The sequence below is a fragment of the Erinaceus europaeus genome, chromosome 2 (assembly GCF_950295315.1).
Source record: "Erinaceus europaeus chromosome 2, mEriEur2.1, whole genome shotgun sequence".
NCBI classification, from domain to species: domain Eukaryota; kingdom Metazoa; phylum Chordata; class Mammalia; order Eulipotyphla; family Erinaceidae; genus Erinaceus; species Erinaceus europaeus.
This window is the reverse complement of record NC_080163.1, coordinates 188,825,970-188,843,675: the sequence shown is the minus strand read 5'-3', so window position 1 is coordinate 188,843,675 and position 17,706 is coordinate 188,825,970. Positions and strand designations below refer to the sequence as shown.

Sequence of the window (17,706 nt, the reverse complement as noted above, 5' to 3'; positions counted from 1 at the left end):
TGGGGTTCAGAGACACAAACCGTCCTATCCCGAGCTTCCCAGGGAAGCCCTCCCCAGGCTCTAAGTGCAAGCCCACACCTGCTGCCCGCAGAACCCCTTCTTTGCTGAGAGGTACCCACCCTGCCCCAGTCCCATTGAGCACTTTTAGCATACTGGCTTCCAGAATCCGCCCTGCAGCCCCACTAGGCAGGAGGCTCCCACTTTTAGCTGAGCAAATGCACATCAGAGAGAGGCAGGAGGCACCCAGGCCTCACAGAGCACTGCCATGACCCGCCAGTGGGTGCAGGCCTTCAAACCAGGCTGGAGAAGCGCCTGGGAGCAGCAGCCACCCCAGCCCATTCGGAAAGGGCCCACGAGGTGGCAAACCAAAGAAGGCTTGGGTTTCTGGCCTCACCCTTAGAAACAACATCTGTGGACGAGCTTCCTAGGCAAGAAGGCTGGGCTCGAGGAACTTCCTGCAGGGACCTCTGACATGTCGTCTCCTTTGGCCAGCCCTGGCTTGCTCTTCGCTGCACGAACCCAGCACTACTGGTCCCTACTGTGGGTGCTGAGTTGGCAGTGGGTCCTGCCCCCCTTGGGGGGGCCAGCCCGACCTCCCACCCAGCAGCCCCTCCCACACCCGCTCCCCTGCTCCCTCCCTCCTGGTCCTGCTTCCAGGGCTGTCTCCCCAAGCCGGGCCTCTCACTGCTTGGCTGGCTGTCCAGAAGAGCCTGCCACAGAACCACTCCACCGTGCAGCCCAGAGGCCTGCTGGGTGAAAGCCTCCCTTCCTCTGAGAGGACTGGAAATGCAGAGAGAGGCCCAGAGGAGGGGATCCCTGGCCCAGAGGAGGGGATCCCTGGCCCAGAGACCAAAGGCCGGGAGATCAATTGCAGAAGACACTCCTTCAGGATCCATCCCTCCGTAGCATGACATTTCTGGAAAGCCCAGAAGGGATACTCTGAGAAAGTGCTACTCCTTCCAGGAAGGTACCCCAATGCAGACCTGGGAAAAACAGCCAGGTTCCTACTTACTGTGCCAAGCCTCAAGTGAGAGGCTCAGGTGAACTGTCAGAAGCTGTCCTTACCCACACTTCCGGGGTTGGGGGTGGAGGGCAATCACACTGCCTGGATTCCGGGCCTATCCTATCTGTACTTATGGGTTAGGGGTCCCTCTCCTCCTGGCTGAGGACTCCCCAGTCCTGAGCTCTCACCACTGTGAGGTGGTGGCAATCAGAGTCAAAGGCAGGGTCTTGGATCAACTCCTCCCACAACTCTTCCCCCTCCCCCTAGCCACCCCAGCTAAACTACAATAACATCCCTCACTCGCTAACATCTCTGTGACATCCTCAGTCTGACATGTTACCTGGATCTGTGTCCCGGGTACCTGTCTCCTCTAGTCTGCAGGCCCAGAAGGCTGGTCTTCCAGACCAGGAATGTAATATTCCCTCAGGCACATGCGTAGAAGGCAGAATCACCAAGCCCAGTTTTTACCAGGTCTGACTGCTGCTCCACTGTTACTTGATAAAAGCCCAGTGTCTGGGGTTGGGAAGGGGTGGGCAGAAAGTCACCCACTGAACTTCACCACCCACCCCACCCCCCATCCCTAAAGGGAACAGTAAGGGGCCCAGGGGAATGTGGTGTGAAAACCACAAAGGAGGGAGGCAACCGTGGGCCTGAGCTGTTTCAAAGACAGAGATTCTTCGAGGGGGAAGTGGGAGGCATATGAAACTCACTGACCAGCCCTGTGAAATACACCCCTGGCCCCCAGGCAGACACCCGCCCCAGGGGCTCTTTCAAGCAACAAGCACCTTTGAAAAGCCCACATTTGGACAGGCTCCTTTTCTCAGCAGTCTGGCAGTCCACATGGCTGGGGATGGCCTGGCCCTACCTGTCCTTCGACTGGCTCCGACCCACGCCCTGCCCATCTACACAAGTGTCTGTGTAGCTGGTCCCTACTCTGCTGTGAACCCCCTCACCCTTCTTCTCCTCGAATCACTTCATCAATCTAGGGTCAGCCTTCCCTATTAAATCCCTATAAAGCAGCACCCAACCACACCTGACTTTCACTCATTGTCTCTCACTCTCCCTTTAACCTGTCTCTTGTTAATTCACCTAGTTAGGCAGGGCCTGTCCCCTGAGGCTCCATGAGGGTGAGTTCTCTGTCAAGATAATAGTGGGGGGAGGGGAGTGCACAGGAAGAGAGCTTTGGACTCACAAGTATGAGGTTCTGTTTGATCCTCATGAGGTCCTGAGTTCAATCCATAGCAGCACATGTACCAAAGTGATACCTGGTTCTTTCTCTCTCTCTCTCCACCTATCTGCATGGATAAATAAATTTTTAAAAAATCGTATTTCCCTTCTCCCCTCTCAGTTTCTCTCGAAAAATAATAAATATTAAGAAAAAAATAAAAGGGCGGAGGGGTAGATAGCATAATGCTTATTTATGCAAAGAAACTCTCATGTTTGAGGCTCCAAAGTCCCAGGTTCAACTCCCTGCACCACCATCATCAGCTAGAGCTGAGCAGTGCTCTGGTGGAAAAGGAGGAGGAGGAAGAGGGAGAGGAGAAGAAGAAGAAAAAAAAAAAAAAGAGTCTGATATGGCACTGAACTTGGGAGTGTGAGGTCCAGAGTTCAATCCCAAGCAGCACTGCTCTGGTCCTCTCTCCCTCTGTTTCTCCCTATCTTGAGTTACTAAAGAAATAAAATCAGGGGAGTCGGGCTGTAGCGCAGCGGGTTAAGCGCAGGTGGTGCAAAGCACAAGGACCGGCATAAGGATCCCGGTTCGAGCCCCCAGCTCCCCACCTGCAGGGGAGTCGCTTCACAGGTGGTGAAGCAGGTCTGCAGGTGTCTATCTTTCTCTCCTCCTCTCTGTCTTCCCCTCCTCTCTCCATTTCTCTCTGTCCTATCCAACAACGACAACAACAATAATAACTACAACAATAAAAAAAACAGCAAGGGCAACAAAAGGGAATAAATAAAAAGAAAAAAAATTTTTTTAAAGAAATAAAATCAGGCAGAGGGGTAGATAGCATAATAGTTATGCAAAGAGATTCTCATGCCTGAGGCTCAAAAGTCCCAGGTTCAACACCACCACCACCACCACCATAAACCAGAGCTGCACAGTGCTCTGGTAAGAAAAAAAAAAAAAAAAAAGATAAAAGATAAAAGTGGGGGGGGTTGGGCAGTAGGGCAAAGGGTTAAGTGCACATGCAAGGACCAGCGGAAGGATGCCAGTTCAAGCCCTCAGCTCCCTCCCCACCTACAGGGGGATCGCTTCACAGGTAGTGAAGCAGGTCTGCAGGTGTCTGTCTTTCCCTCCCCCTCTGTCTCCCCTCCTCTCTCGATTTCTCTCTGTCCTATCCAACAACAACAACAGCAATGACAATAATAATAATGACAACAACAAGGGCAAAATGGGAAAAACAACAGAATGGGAAAATGGCCTCCAGGAGCAGTGGGTCCATAGTGCAGGCACCGAGCCCCAGCAATAACTCTGGAGGCAAATAAATAAATAAATAAATAAACCAGTGGACTGGGAGGTGGCATAATGAATGAAGCGTTGAGCTCTGGAGCATGAGATCCTGACTTTAATTCCCAGTACCTGAGCGATGCTCTGGTGTATATTCTGTCTCGTGTGTTTTTAAATGAATTAGTTAACTCTTGACAAATAAGTGGAAATTGTTCCTTGAGTCTGCAGTGCCTTCAGGGTCATCACCGTCCCTCTCTCCCAGACCCAGGCGGCTATGGGGCTGCTCCACCTCCCACCAGCACCACCACTCTCTCTATTTGCATCAGCCTTCACTTCGCAGCTTCCCAAGGGGCTGTTCCCCACCTGGGTCAAGGCCGTTCCTGCCACTCCTGGGGGCAGCGGGGCAGTCAACAAAAGTACAGCCTGGGAGGTGGGTGATGAGCGGCTAGAGTGCTGGACTTAGAAACACGATGAGGTCCCAAGTTCAGTCCCTGGCATTGCTCATGTGCCAGAGTGATGCTCTGGTTTTCCCTTGTCTACCAATAGTAAAACTTTCCAAAATAAATAAGTAAAGGCCCAGAAGCTGGCACACTGAGTCAGTTGGCTGCTGGACTAGGAAGCATGAGTTCCTGAGTTCACTTCCCAGCATCCCATCAGTCAGACGCTTTGATACTCTGGTGTCCTCTCCCTATCTTGAATTAGTAAACAGTAAGTAAATAGAGCCAGTGAGCTAGCTCACTTGGATAGTGTGCTCCTTTGCTATGGGCATGGCCCAGCCTGAGGCTCCACCTCATGGAAGGAATCTTCGGTGCTGTGATTTCTTCTTCCTCTCACTCTCTGCCTCTATCAAAACACCAAAACACACACACACTTTAAAATAAATAAATTTAAAATAATAATAAAAAGGCATTAAATGCTTACAGGAATCAGGTTTAGCACAGGCTGACATCTTGACAGAATTTTAGCTCGACAAGTGTTCAGGGCAGCAACTATAGGAGCGGAGAACCTGGCTGCATCCATCGCATTTGATTTGATTTGATTTACATGTGTGTATAAGCACTCGCACGTGCACGCACACACTGTACAGTGGGGTGGGGCGCCATACCTTGTTTTATTTCAGACAGACCAAGACCAAGCCAACACAGCTCCCCTCACTGTGATTGTGCTCCCATGTGGTGCTGGGGCTCAATGCTGGGCCCCTCTCACAGAAAGGCAATGAGCCCTGCTGGGTGGGCTATCTCCAGGTTGCGCTCCCCCCCCCTATTTACATGTATATATAGCACAGGTCAGTGGTCTTTCCAGGACAAACTTTCTCATTTATCTATGGGGGGAGGGGGCACACAGTTGACACAACAGCACAGCTCCACCATCCAGAGCCTCCACCGTGCTCCCATGTGGGTCTCTGCATGTGGTAAAGCTCACACCTCACTCACTCCTTACTGTGTAAGCTATCTCCCAGATCCTGATGCTATTTGTTATTGGGTTATATGCTCCCAACTCTCCAGAACCTCTGCTGCTTCATCTGGAAAGCGGCTCATTTTCAATCCTGCTCGCCTCTTGGGTGTTATCAAACAAGGTTCCACAAACTAGCAAAGTCAATGAAATAGTTCACGTGGGGAGTCGGGCGGTAGCGCAGCAGGTTAAGCGCAAGTGGTGCAGAGTGCAAGGACCGGAGTAAGGATCCCGGTCGAGTTCCTGGCTCCCCAACTGCAGGGAAGTCACTTCACAAGCAGTGAAGCAGGTCTGCAGGTGTCTATCTCTCCCCCCCTCTGTCTTCCCCTCCTCTCTCTATTTCTCTCTGTCCTATCCAACAACAACGACATCAATAATAACTACAACAACAATGAAAAACAAGGACAACAAAAGGGAAAATAAATAAATATAAAAAAAAATTTAAAAAGAAATAGCTCGCGTGGATAGCGTGCTGCTTTGCCTTGTGCATGACCCAGGTTTGAGGGTAGCTCCCACTGCATTGAAGGAAGCTTTCGTGCTTTTTATTCTCCATCTTCCCTCTCTGCATCTCAGAAAGAAAGAAAGAAAGAAAGAGCCCCAAAACTAGAAAGGACCTTCAAAACCCTAGCAGAAATAGTAAGAATTACAACTGCTGAGGTATCCTGAGGGCCTGCCACTCTTTAAATAGTGAGAACTGGGAACATACACTGCAGGCTTACTATTATGCTAGCTTTCCACAAATTACCCTGTTTAGCCTTTGCAACAACCTGTCATCATCCCAAGATACAACCGAACTGAGCTGAGAAGGATTTAGGAACCTACTTAAGGCCACAGTAGGTTGGATGGGAACCCCGTGCTCCGAATCACTTCAGAGCAGCTCTTCACAGGTTAGAGAGTGAGACAAGTGAGACACAAGGATCTTGGCCAGGGGGTTGGATAGCAGAAGCATAAGAGAACCCAAGGTGGGCCTGGGAAAGGACAATCCCCTGGGCACTGAGCCTGGAGGTGTTCACAGCAGCCCTAGGCATGGGGTGAGGAGGAGGAAATGCTCAACGGTGCAGGAGCGGGAGCAGGAGCTCTGTGGAGAGAGACCCATCCACCAGTGGGAACTGGTGAGCAGAGTGCATGGCCCCAGAAGCACACCACCTGGGTCCAGCCCCAGCCTGGTAGGCACAGGGCAAGGTGATTCCACCTCTGAGCCTTAATTTCTCACTCTGCAAAACAGACATAAATACCATCTCCACCATGAGTGCATTCAATCCAGGTTCTAGTTACTTATGCAGAGAAATCCAAAGCCAGACAGTCAGTCAGATGTTTACTTCTATCACTTCCAGCTGTCAAACACTGGGCAAACCACGTCACTTCACAGCAAAGGTCTTGGTTTCTTTGTCTATAAAAGGGGTACCACACTCCTAACCACCTTACAGAAATTAAACTGGACAGAGCCATCCTGAAGCCACAGGTCTGTTTTGAGAGTTCAGTAAAGCCATGTGTGTCAAAGGCCTGGCATGTGGTGACGTTTGATAAATGCTGGGCATCTGCTCCCAGACATGCTCTGCTTCTCCATGCCTCACGGACCCCTTCTAAAAGATCATGACACCAGCACCTATGGTTGTAGGCCATGAGCAGTCAGCACATTAATCCGTTCAAAACATTTTGAACTTCGTGTGGCACACAGAATGCACTCAGTGTCACCTCCAATCTTACGACTGTGCTACTGCTAATCCCATCAGACCAACCCTCCCGAAGTTGAGGACCACAGGAGCAAACCCCTCTGGGAAAAAAATGCCGGAGTCGCCATTGGCCTTGGAGACTTAGGCCCTTTCTCTCCATAAACCAAAACCAAATGAAGCCAATGCCTCGGACCAGAGCAACCATCTACCCCCTTAAACCACACTACCAGCCCATGTCAGCGGGCCAGTCAGGAGCCGTGGCCAGCCCTCCTGGAATTCCAGACCCAGGGCAAAGGTGACAGAGCCAAGTCCTTGGTCACACACTGGCCTAGGGATGAGTGACCCAAGGAACCACCTAAGCGACCCCGGTGGGAAGGAGGGGGGATGTGGCTGCCCTCAGTCCTCCAAGGCAGCCCCCTTGCCTTGGGGTGGGCAGGCTGGGAGCACCCATCACCCCAGTGGCCCTGCTCTGTGCTGGGAGGAACAGCTGGGAACTCAGTCTCACTGCCGCCTAAAGGTGAGGCCAACTGCTATCTGCTGGTGGGCCACAGTGAGCGTAAACATGAGGGCTGGACCCAGAGCCACGGCAAGGCAGAGGGTAGGAAAGGCTGAAATGAAAGGCAGGCCTTTGGTGGTGGTGGTGGGGGGTGTTCTTCAGATAAGAGAAAAAGGGGGAGGGGATCCTCAGAATCCCAAGACCTGGGCCCGGGAGGTAGCATAATGGTTCTGCAAAGAGATTTCTGCCAGAGGCTCCAAAGTCCCAGGTTCAATCCCCTCGCACCACCATAAGCCAGAACTAAGCAGTGCTCTGATTAAACAAATAACGTGTGTGTGTGTGTATATGTGTGTGTGTGTGTGTGTATGCGTGTGTGTGTGTATAGCATATAGAAACAAAAGAATGCCGAGACTTAAGAAGTCCCCCAGCCACCTAGCCCTGATGACAAGGAGGGGGTCCTTCCTCTCAAGTCAACGCGTCAAATCCCAGCCCGATTCTGCCCCCACCCCGAAACCCACCGAATCAGGAAGCCTGAAGCTCAGATAACTTTCAAACAACGAAGACACACACACACACACACTCGCGGACACGCCTCGAAACGAAGTTTAATAGTAAACAAGGAAGGGTCCTGGAGCAGACGGACACAAGTCCCGTAACCACGCCGTCCCCTCGCGGAGTCATCACCAAGTTCCAGGAAAGGGGGAGCCTCCCGTCTCCGGCGCAGGGTGGACCCCTGCCCCCGGCGCCCCCACCCCGAGACCCGGGAGGAGGGAGCTCCCCGAAGACGCCCCTCGACACCCACGGGGGCCGCGGACGTCACTCGTGCGCCGCGCTCCCCGCCCCAGGTGCCCCCCCCGCGGCCCGGCCCGGACGGCTCCCCCGGACCCCGGCCCCGAGCGGGTCCAGCCCGCCACGCCGCCCACGGGAGCGCCCCGGGCCCCGCACGTCTAGCAGCGCCCCGGCCCGCCGCCCCCGCTCGGTCCCGGAAGGGGGACTCGGGCGATGCGGTCCCCGCCCGGGTGATACGACCCGGCGCGGCGTGGCGGGGGTTGGCGACTGGAGACTGGGTCCCCGGACGCGACCATCGCGGGGGCTGGGGGACGCTCCGGGACACGCGCGGGCGCACTCACCTGTCACCGGCAGCCGCCCAGCCTCTCCCGCGGGGCTCTGCTCCGGCCCATCGCCACGCTGCTCCGGCTCCCGCTCCCTGTGTTTTCTGGCGGCGGCGGCGGCGGCGGCGGCGGCGGCGGCAACGCCTTCCCAGAGCCGGACCCAACGGCTCGCGCGGCACGGCCCCCCCGCCCCCTCCCCCCAGCCCCCGCTTACCGCCCCCTCCCACCCTCTGGGCGGAAATACCGCCTTCTGCAGCTACAAACAGGAACTGACGTACGGACAGCGAGCGGTGGCCCGGGGGAGCGCTAGAACGCATGCGCGCGGTCCGGCTCTGCGAGGAGAGCCTGCGCATAGGAGGCCCGCTGAGGCCCGGGTGGGGCAGGGAGGGGACCTGCGCAGGCGCAGTCGGAATCTGACGCCAACTTTCCCTCGAGGCTCGCCGCGGCGCCATTTCCCGGCAGCCCCTGGTCCTTATTTACCTACGCTTTGATCTCGTCCCACTCGCCGCTCGCCGCCTTCCTGCCAGCTCCCCGGGCTTTTACTTAAAGGACCAGGCAGCTGGGTCCGGGGGGGGCCTGGTCTTTCCTGTCCCCAAAGCCACAGGAGCTCAGATTTGCATTCCTTGCAGACAGGGCGCGGGGGTGTGGGGGGGGGAGCCTTTTCTGTGCCTCAGTGTCCGCATCTGCAATATGGAAACAATTTGCCCCAATCACTAAGCCATTGGACCGTTTTTGATTTCTTAAAAGAATTGTTGGGCTGGGGAGACAGCATAATTGGAACGACTTTCATCTTGAGGCGAAGAGGTCCCAGGTTCGATCCCCAGCACCACCATAAGCCAGAGCTGAGCAGTGCTGTGGTTAAAGAAAGAAAGATATTTACATGATCACTGCACAGCTCTCTGGCTTATGGTGGTGCTGGGGGCTGAACCTGGGACCTTTTGTGCCGAAGTCACAAAGTTATTTTGAATCGCCATTATGCTATCTCCCTTACCTAAAGGATTTATTTTAATGAGAAACATTAAAGATTTATTTAGGGCGCCAAGTGATGGTGCACCTGGTTAAGCGCACGTATTTATAATGCGCAAAGATCCGGGTTCAAGACCCTGGTGCCCACCTGCAGGAGGAAAGCTTCACAAATGGTGACGCAGGGATGCAGCTGTCTCTCTGTCTCTTTGTCCCTTTCTATTTCCCCATCCCCTCTCAGTTTGAAAATAAAAAACAAAACAAAAAAATTAGTTTAATGAGAGAGAGGGCCCCTCCAATTTATGGCAGTGACTAGATTAAACCTTAAACTCTGAGCCTTGGGCGGGAATGTCTGATGCGCTACCACTGACACTATCTCCCTGGCCCAGAACATTCTTACCCATGAGGCAACGATTCCAGAACAGTAATCCTACGTGATTGTTATGTATGTTCAATTTCATATGACATATGACTTTTATGGGGTAATCTGGGTTTGCAAAGGCCTTCAGGTCACCCTACAGAAATCTTTGCACTGTTTCTGAGTCATATATCAGTGTGCTAAACAGCTGTGAGACATCTGGCTCCCAGCCCCTTCTCTTTCATGGTTTGGTGGGGCTTGCTGGCTCCCGAAATTGGGTTCCAGTCTGCCACACAGCTTGGTATGCACTGGCTTGACTGGAAGTTGAAGAGACTTGGGTCTCAAGCAAGCCCTGCTCAGGGGTGGGCCTCAGTTTCTCCCAGAGGTAAACCCAATGCTGGAACTAGGCATTGGATTTAACTAATGAGTTTCCATCTTGGAGCTCACTGCTCTGTATCCTAATTCAAAGTCATCCTTACATCATAGTGTTGATAACTCATAGTGTCCACCACAGCCCTGACCACTTGAGTCTCTTACTGTCTCTGTTGCACAGAGAACCACAGCAGAGAAGAAATAAGACTGTCTCAATCATCACCATACCCAACACTGCCCAGCAAGGCCAGAGGAGAGAGCACTGGCTTCTTAGAGAATATTGGTTTCAAGGATAAAAATTTCTGCTCAATCCAGACTCAAGGTAACTATGGTCTCTCCTATCTGCCTCTTCTCTATTCAGTACAGTTCATGGCCCTTCCCCACTCTTAGGTCTTCCTGAATAAACTCGAATTTCTTTTTTTAAAAAAATATTTACGGGAGATTCGACTTCCGGAGGCGGAGCTACGAGCAGCAGATCGCTTTCTCTCCTCTCCTCTCCTCTCCTCTCCCGGATCAACTAGGAATACCAAAGGAGACCACCCGGACCGAAACACGACAGGACTAGAATGACCACAGAAACCCAGTAAATCACCCGTGAGTACAAACACGCGTGGCTGGTGACAGAGAGAAGAGAGGGGCCTAAGGAGAGATTAAGTGACTGCTAACAGTTCGACAGTCTGTCAGTGGAGACACCACCTCCAGTCTGCTCCACCAACAAGGGGACAGCTGAAGGGAGGAAAGGACTCCCCAGAGACTCACCAAGTACAACTCTGAGTCTCCATTGCTACTACCCTCAGAATCTGGAGCAGCAACAGGGAGGGACACCAGGGCACAGAGATCTAACCGGGAAACTCAGGGGAAGACCTATACCTCGGTGGCATAGCTGAAGGGCTGTGAAAGTCTCTTTGCATAACCACTGGATTATCTCTGCCACACCCTGCTTTATCTCTTGGTCAGGAGTCATTGATTAAGCCAAGAAGCCTATTGATAGTTTAAAAGCCCTCAGGCTACCATAGCCTACAGGGGAAAAAAAAAAAAGGCTTTTACACCACTGAACTCCAACTCAGGGATTGAAAAAACTGTTAACTTATATAAAATGGTTAAAACAACAAGAAAAAATAATGGAGACTCGAACCAGGACAAGAGTCCAGCTAAAACTCCTCCAGAGGGCGAAGCACAAAACAACGAGTTCAACATCCAAACATTAGCTAAGGAAATAATAACAGGAGTGAGTAAAGAATTTGAAAAAATTGTAATCAGAACTGCAGGAACAACAAATGAGAATATGGAAGAAAATTCTAATAATCTCATGGTTATTAGAGAGCTGAAAGCTGAAATTGCTGAGCTAAGAAGGCAACTAGCTGAACAAGCTAAAACAGTATCAGAGCAGGGCAACAAAATAGATGAACTCCAGAAAGCAGTAGAGGGCAGAGAGAATAGAATCAATGAGGCTGAAGACAGAATTAGCAAGATTGAGGATGAATTAGAGACAACTAAAGAAGAAGTAAGAGATCTCAAAAAGAGATTAAGAGATGCTGAAAACAACAACAGAGTCCTATGGGATGACTTCAAAAGAAACAATATACGCATTATTGGCTTACCAGAGGAAGAAAGAGAAGGGGAGGAAGAAAGCGTTCTCCAGGCCATAATAGCTGAAAATTTCTCTAGTCTAGACAACACCAAAGACATAAAGATTCAAGAAGCCCAGAGGGTCCCAAACAGAATTAACCCAGACCTAAAGACACCAAGACATGTCATACTTAGATTGGAAAGGAATAAGGATAAAGAAAGGATCCTCAAGGCTGCAAGAGAAAAACAAAGAGTCACCTACAAAGGAAAACCCATAAGATTAGCAGCAGACTTCTCCATACAAACACTACAGGCCAGAAGAGAATGGCAAGATATCTATCGAGTGCTCAATGAGAAAGGCTTTCAGCCAAGAATACTATATCCTGCTAGATTGTCATTCAGACTAGATGGAAGCATCAAAACCTTCTCAGACAAGCAACAGTTGAAGGAAGCAACCATCACCAAGCCTGCCTTGAAAGAAGTTCTGAAAGGTTTCCTATAAACAACCAGACCACCACAAATAGAACACATATCAAAACACTCTAAAACTCTACAAGAATGGCGTTAAAATATCTTCAATCTTTGATATCAATAAATGTCAATGGCCTGAATTCACCTATTAAAAGACACAGAGTAGGAAGATGGATCAGAAAACACAACCCAACAATATGTTGTCTACAGAAAACTCACCTAACGCAACAAGACAAACACAGACTTAAAGTGAAAGGATGGAAAACTATCATTCAAGCCAATGGCCCACAAAAAAGGGCAGGAACAGCTATTCTCATATCTGACATGATAGACTACCCTATGATCCTGCAATTCCTCTCCTGGGGATATATCCTAAGGAACACAACATATCTATCCAAAAAAAATCTGTGTACACATATGTTCTTGGCAGCACAATTTGTAATAGTCAAAACCTGGAAGCAACCCAGGTGTCCAACAACAGATGAGTGGCTGAGCAAGTTGTGGTATATATACACAATGGAATACTACTCAGCTGTAAAAAATGGTGACTTCACCGTTTTCAGCCAATCTTGGATGGACCTTGAAAAAATCATGTTGAGTGAAATAAGTCAGAAACAGAAGGATGAATATGGGATGATCTCACTCTCAGGCCAAAGTTGAAAAACAAGATTAGAAAAGAAAACACAAGTCGAACCTGAAATGGAATTGGAGTATTACACCAAAGTAAAAGACTCTGGGGTGGGTGGGTGGGTGGGTGGGGAGAATATAGGTCCATGAAAAATGATGAATGAAATAGTGGGGGTTGTATTGTTGAATGGGAATCTGGGGAATGTTATGCATGTAAAAAAAAAAAAAAAAAAAAGAAGTAGAAACGCAAAGCAGAAATTGACTGAGTTTGGAGTATGGCACCAAAGTAAGAAAGCAGAAGTACACTAGAGTTTGCAGTGAGTACCTCCCTAACACTTCCTCTCCACTTTTCCAAGCTTTGGGACCAGGATTGCTCAACAATTTGTTTGGCTTTGTATGTTAACTCTCTTTTCAGTCACCAGGTTCCAGGTGTCATCAGGATGCCGGCCAGACTTCCCTGGATTGAAGACACCACCAATGTGTCCTGGAGCTCAGCTTCCCCAGAGACCCATCCTACTAGGGAAAGAGAGAGGCAGACTGGGAGTATGGACCGACCAGTCAACACCCATGTTCAGCGAGGAAGCAATTACAGAAGCCAGACCTTCTACCTTCTGCAATCCTCAATGACCCTGGGTCCATGCTCCCAGAGGGATAGAGAATGGGAAAGCTATCGGGGGAGGGGGTGGGATATGGAGATTGGGCGGTGGGAATTGTGTGGAGTTGTACCCCTCCTACCCTATGGTTTTGTTAATTAATCCTTTCTTTAATAAAAAATTTAAAAAAAAAATATTTACTTATTCCCTTTATTTATTTATTGTTATTAGATAGAGACAGAGAGAAATTTAGAGAGAAGGGGGAGATAGAGAGGAAGAAAGACAGAGAGACATCTGCAGACCTGCTTCACCGCCTGTGAAGTGACTCCCCTACAGGTGGGGAGCCTGGGGCTTGAACCGGGATCCTATACGGTCTCTGCACCTTGCGTCACGTGTGCTTAACCTGCTGCGCAACTGCCCAACTCCCTACTTATTCCCTTTTGTTGCCCTTGTTGTTGTCGTTGTTGTTGGATAGGACAGAGAGAAATGGAGAGAGGAGGGGAAGACAAAGAGGGGGGGAGAAAGACAGACACCTGCAGACCTGCTTCACCGCCTGTCAAGCGACTCCCTTGCAGGTGGGGAGCCGGGGGTTCGAACCGGGATCCTTACGCTGGTCCTTGTGTTTTTTGCCAAGTGCGCTTAACCCACTGCGCTACCGCCGGACTCCCACAAACTCAAATTTCTACCCTTAAAAAAGGGGGACACCCCCAGCTCCCCACCTGCAGGGGAGTCGCTTCACAGGCAGTGAAGCAGGTCTGCAGGTGTCTGTCTTTCTCTCTCCCTCTCTGTCTTCCCCTCCTCTCTCCATTTCTCTCTGTCCTACCCAACAACGAACATCAACAATGGTAATAATAATGACCACAACGAGGCTACAACAACAAGGGCAACAAGGGGGGGGGGATAATCTCCAGGAGCAGTGGATTCATGGTGCAGGCACTGAGCCCCAGCAATAACCCTGGAGGCAAAAAAAAAGGGGGGGACAGGTGGCAAAGAGGTCCCAGGTTGAGGGACCACGCCTGCGCAGGTGCAGTCGGAATCTGACGTCAACTTTGCCTCGAGGCTCCTTGCAGCCTGGGACCTGGAACTGCAACCTGGGACCTCTTAGCCACCTGTCCCCCTTTTTGTTAAGGGTGGAAATTTGAGTTTGTGGGAGTATGGCGGTAGCGCAGCGGGTTAAGCGCACGTGGCGCAAAACACAAGGACCCGCTTAAGGAGCCCGGTTCAAGGCCCCGGCTCCCCACCTGCAGGGGAGTCGCTTCACAGGCAGTAATGCAGGTCTGCAGGTGTCTATTTTTCTCTCCCCCTGTCTTCCCCATCTCTCTCCATTTCTTTCTGTTCTACCCAACAACGACGGCATCAATAACAACAGTAACTACAATATATAGAGAAAAAATTTAAAAAATAACTACAACAATAAAACAAGGGCAACAAAAGGGAATACTTTTTTTTTTTCCTCCAGGGTTATTGCTGGGCTCGGTGCCTGCACCATGAATCCACCGCTCCTGGAGGCCATTTTTCCCCCTTTTGTTGCCCTTGTTGTAGCCTCGTTGTGGTTATTATTATTGCCCTTGTTGATGCTATTCGTTGTTGGATAGGACAGAGAGAAATGGGGAGAGGAGGGGAAGACAGAGAAGGGGAGAGAAAGATAGACACCTGCAGACCTGCTTCACCGCCTGTGAAGCGACTCCGCTGCAGGTGGGAGCCCGGGGCTCGAACCGGGATCCTTGCGCCGGTCCTTGCACTTTGCGCCACATGTGCTTAAGCCGCTGCGCCACCGCCCGACCCCCGGGAATAAGTATTTTTTTTAAAGGGGAGTCTGGGGCCAGGTGGTGGCGCATATGGTTGAGTGCACGTTACAGTGCGCAAGAACCCAGGTTCGAGCCCCTGGTCCCCACCTGCAGGGGGAAAGCTTCACAAGTAGTGGAGCAGTGCTGCAGGTGTCTTCTCTCTCTCTCTCTATCACCCCCTTCCCTCTTAATTTCTGATTGTCTCTATCCACCAAATGAAGATTAAAAAAAAGAAATTAAATAAAAAGGGGGTCAGGCCATAGCACAACTGGTTGATCACATGTCACCCAATATAAGGACCATTGTTAACATATTCAAGGCCCCAGTCACCACCTGCAAGGGGGAAGCTTCATGAGTGGTGGAGGAATGCTGAAGGTCTCTCTCTCCCTCTCTCTCTCTCTTCTCTTCTCTCTCAATTTCTATCTCTATCCAATAAATAAATAGATACATTGTGCAGGGGCCAGACAGTGGAGCATATGGTTAAGTGCACACAGACCCAGGTTCATGCACAAGGACCCAGGTTCAAGCCCCTGGTCCCCGCCTGTGGGAGGAAAGTTTCACGAGTGGTAAAGCAGGGCTGCAGGTGTCTGTCTCTCTCCTCTATCTCCCTCTTCCCTCTCAATTTCTGTCTCTATACAATAATAAACAAAGATTAAAAATTTAAAAAAAATAAAAATAAATGCATTGTTTGTGGACGGATAGTGCTCAGTGGTCTTGGAGATGGACAGGCCCTAGTTCTAATCATGCCTGTCCTGTATCCTTGTCAAAACAACTTTATTTAGAGTCCATCTTTTCTCAGTGAGAAGCGAAGTCAATAGAATGTACTTAGTATGCTTATGAAATAACTCATAGGGGTGGGGGGAGATCTGAGCAGTGGTGCATCTGATTGAGTGCACACATTACAGTGTGCAAGGCTCTGGGTTCAAGCCCCCAACTCCTCACCTGCAGGGGGAAGCTTCACAGTGGTGAATCAATGCTACAGGTGTCTCTTTCACCCCTCTCCCTCTCTATATCCCCTCCCTTCTCCATTTCTTTCTGTCTCCATCCAAAATAAAGAAAAATACAGTAATTGGGGAAAAAATAAATTAGAAAAAAATCACCAGTCCATGAAATATCTCACCAGGTAGGGTGCCTGCCTTGCTGCTCTCCTCACCGCTCTCGCTTTACTCTCCTTGGCACTGCGTAGACAGTGCCACAGTGGCACAGGGAAAGCTCCAGTGCTGTGGTGAATGACACTCCCCCCCCCTTCCTGCCCTCTGTCCTCCCACATATACATAAACACAGTGTCATCGCTGGGGCTCGGTGCTGGCACTATGAATCCACTGCTCAATGGCAGCCGCCCCCCTCCCCTCCCCCATTTTATTGGATAGAACAAAGATAAATTGAGAGAGAAGGAGAGGGAGAGGGAAAGACAGACACCTGCTGACATACTTCACTACTTGTGAAGTGTCCCTTGCATGGGCTCGAACCCAGATCCTTGTACAGGCGCTAGTGCTATGTGCACTTAAGTGGATGCACTACCCCTCCTGTTTTTGAATTTTTAAAAAATCTTTATTTATGGGAGTCGGGCTGTAGTGCAGCGGGCTAAGCGCAGGTGGCGCAAAGCACAAAGACCGGCATAAGGATCCCGGTTCGAACCCCGGCTCCCCACCTGCAGGGGAGTCGCTTCACAGGCGGTGAAGCAGGTCTGCAGGTGTCTATCTTTCTCTCCTCCTCTCTGTCTTCCCCTCCCTCTCTCCATTTCTCTCTGTCCTATTCAACAATGACAACAACAATAATAACTACAACAATAAAACAACAAGGGCAACAAAAGGGAAAAAAAATTTTTTTTTAATCTTTATTTATTTATTGGCTAGAGATAGCTAGAAATTGAGAGGAAGGCGAGATAGAGAAGGAGAGCGACAGAGATACCTGCAGGCCTGCTTCATCACTCGTGAAGCTTTTTTCTAGTAGGTGGGGACTGGGGGCTTGAGCCTGGATCCTTGCACATGGTAAGATATGTGCTCAACCAGACGCGCCACCATCCGCCCCTCCCCTTTTTTATCAGACCACACTGCTCAGCAATGCTTTGGGCTGTGCTGGGGGCAGGGGCGGTTAACCTAGGACTTTAGAGCCTCAGGGATGAGAGTCTCTGCATAACCATTATGCTATCTACCCCTGCCCTAGACATATAATCTGAATGAAGACATCACCCAGGTCTCTATTTTGTTTGTTTTTTGCCTCCAGGGTTATTGCCGGGGCTCAGTGCCTGCACTAAGGAATCCACTGCTCCTGGAGGCTATTTTTTCCCTTTTGTTGCCCTTGTTATCCTTATTGTTGTTGTTACTGCTGTATAGGACAGAGAGAAATCGAGAGAGTGGGGGGGGGGGACGACACGACAGACACCATCAGACCTGCTTCACCGCTTGTGAAGCAATCCCTCTGCAGGTGAGGAGCCAGGGGCAGGAACCAGGATCCTTCCACCAGTCCTTGCACTTTCTGCATGTGCACTTAACCCACTGTGCCACTGCCTAGCCCCAGTTTGTTTTTGTTTCTTTATTGCCAGGGCTTCACCACTTCAGGTCAACTTTCTCAGATAGAAAACGGAGACTGGGGAAGGATAGCTCAACACTGAAGCTTCCCCCAGTGCAATGGAGGCCCAGCTCAAGTGTGGGTCACAGCTGCAGCTAAGGAGGCACACTATCCAGGGAAGCTATTTTGCCACCCCACCAGGGGCTGGTATTGACAAGATGCCACTAGTGCTATTTCCGGTCATAAGTTCAATCAGTACCTCCGTTAAGTCAA

The 17,706-nt window shown here is 50.5% G+C and overlaps 1 protein-coding gene and 1 long non-coding RNA gene across 3 annotated transcripts in view; one reads left to right on the top strand and one right to left on the bottom strand.

Moving 5' to 3' along the window:
• AKT2 (AKT serine/threonine kinase 2) overlaps nucleotides 1–8,304 on the bottom strand; it is a 54,801-nt gene extending 46,497 nt beyond the window's left edge. The window contains exon 1 of one of the 2 annotated variants that reach the window (XM_060185956.1): nucleotides 8,201–8,304. The gene's annotated coding sequence lies outside the window, so the exon portion shown is untranslated. Of the gene's footprint in view, nucleotides 1–394; nucleotides 529–8,200 lie in introns of those variants that run through there. The other variant, XM_060185957.1, reaches the window with a different exon arrangement.
• The window catches only part of LOC132536823 (uncharacterized), a 298,410-nt gene extending 283,537 nt beyond the window's left edge, over nucleotides 1–14,873 (top strand). The window contains exon 3 of the long non-coding RNA XR_009548361.1: nucleotides 14,595–14,873. This is a non-coding gene — a long non-coding RNA (uncharacterized LOC132536823). The remainder of the gene's footprint in view (nucleotides 1–14,594) is intronic.
• The last annotated feature ends 2,833 nt before the right edge of the window (nucleotides 14,874–17,706 follow it).